At 43.8% G+C, this 1959-nt stretch overlaps 1 protein-coding gene across 1 annotated transcript in view; it reads left to right on the top strand.

Annotated features, from left to right (window-relative positions):
* Positions 1-25: 25 nt before the first annotated feature.
* The window catches only part of NTNG1 (netrin G1), a 151426-nt gene continuing 149492 nt past the window's right edge, over positions 26-1959 (top strand). Inside the window, exon 1 of the mRNA XM_017729585.1 lies at positions 26-422. The gene's annotated coding sequence lies outside the window, so the exon portion shown is untranslated. The remainder of the gene's footprint in view (positions 423-1959) is intronic.

Below are 1959 nucleotides of genomic sequence, written 5' to 3'. Positions count from 1 at the left end.
GGGGGGAGGGAGAGCCCTGAGGGAGCGCGAGCCCTGAGGGAGGGGCGCGTCCCTCGCGCCGGCGCCCGCCCCGCAACGCCGATTCTCCCGCGGGCGCTGAGGGAGAGCGGCGGTCCCGTTGGGCAGAGGTGGCGGCGCAGGGCATCGCCCTGCTGGCGAGGAGCAGCGGGCAGGTCACTGGTACCCAGCCTGGAAACAGTTCCTCCCTTGCATCGGAAATTGCAGGCGGCTTATCTAAACATTCACACGCACACAGAACCCCCAAAGAAAACCCCTCATGGCGGTGAGCAGCGCAGATCGGCTAAACGCGATAAAGCAGATGCTTTTCTACTCTCAAAGTTGGTGCGTGTGCGGTTTTGGCCTCTGATGAATATACTTTTATTGTTCTGCAATCAACTTTTCGCTATTCCGGATCTGATGTGGTAGGAGCCAGCATTACTTCTACAGAGATGTTAGCGGAGACAGTGAGTGGAACAAGCGGTGGAAATGCTTTTAAAGAGGGAATAAGTCACTGTCTTGCCTAAGGACAATGCGGTTGAGGATGAGAAGCTGTGGCCTGGGAAGCCCGTCAAAGGGAAGAACACCACAGCACAACTTCCTCTGGCTTGTTTTTTGTTGTGGTGGTGGTGGTGGTAGTTTGTTTTGGTTTTTTTCGTTTTGTGGTTTTCATGTGATAAAAATAAACGTTGATTTCTGATTTCTGGACCTTAAAAGGATGATTACCAGAGCGTTTCCAGCAGTTAGTGGTGATACTCTCACGGAGTTATGAACTTTGCCTCAACCCTCAGCCCTCTGATACTTATAAGTGGCACCAACTTTCTAGCTCTTTATGTAAATTACAGCAATAGCACAGAACAAATTCAGCAACCGGTAGGCATTATTTTTGAGGCTAAGATCTTTCAGTTAGAAAGTCATCAGCTCACATTGTAACTTGAAAGTTTTGGCGCCCTGTACCCTGGATACACTGTGTGATGAGCGTGCATCAGCTTATTAAGCGTGAAAAATCATTGAAAAAAACCCGAAAACAAAGCCTGTAACTGCCCCAAATGCTAACCTAAATTCTCAGATGAAAAACTTGCAGAACATGTTGATGCTAGGTACAGAGATATTTAAGGCAATTACCTAGAATTATAAAGGTGCTAGAGGAAAAAATGCAGCTATGTACTAAGGCTCTAAAATTTAAATAGCTGAAATGCTTTTTACTCCATATTCTGACAGCTGATGATACCTGGCAAGTAATGGCAGTGGTAGTATGATGTGTCAGCCAGCAACGAATAATGTGTGAAAACCAAAAGTATTTCAAGTATAGTGCCAAATCCCAGTTTTCTGGTAGCAGATTGCTGAATTTTATTTTCTTTAGCCAATAGGTATTGGCATTTAAAATTTCTCCCGAGACAAAGAAATCTTTTTCTGCTAAATAGTTAAATAAGCTGAATAAGAATAGAAGCTAAAGTTTGATTGGAACAGCATTTGAGGCCAAAGACACCAAAGCAGTTGCTTGAATATACTGCATTTCATACAAGTATTGACAGAAATAATGTGTGTTGAATCGTTAAATAGAGGCTCCCTTCTTCTTTGAATAGGTAAATAATTTAGCCTTTATAGGAGTTGGTTTGTATATGTACCAGCCTCTCAAGTGTAGCATGGTCTAAAACACGAGGTTTAGTAAATATAAGTTGCATGAGGGTTAGTTCTGTTTTCTAATACACATTATTTCCTATGTTCTAAACTGGCTTTTAATAATTAATAACTGGAATGGAAGGAAAGGAGCTTTTTACTTGGGCTTGATTGGATACATTCATCTGCTTAAGCTGTTAGGGATACAAACTTGAAACATGTTTCCTTTGGAAAAATCTGTTCTGCAGCTGCCGCTGTTGGGAGGTGACAGCCGGCACTCCTTGCCTTGCTTCGTTATTTGAGCCAGTTCTCCTCAGGCTGCACTGTAATATCTGGGATTGG

The sequence above is a fragment of the Corvus brachyrhynchos genome, unplaced genomic scaffold (assembly GCF_000691975.1).
Source record: "Corvus brachyrhynchos isolate BGI_N302 unplaced genomic scaffold, ASM69197v1 scaffold101, whole genome shotgun sequence".
Classification (NCBI taxonomy): Eukaryota; Metazoa; Chordata; class Aves; order Passeriformes; family Corvidae; genus Corvus; species Corvus brachyrhynchos.
Note: the sequence above shows the minus strand (reverse complement) of the source record. Positions and strands in the feature narration are given on the sequence as shown.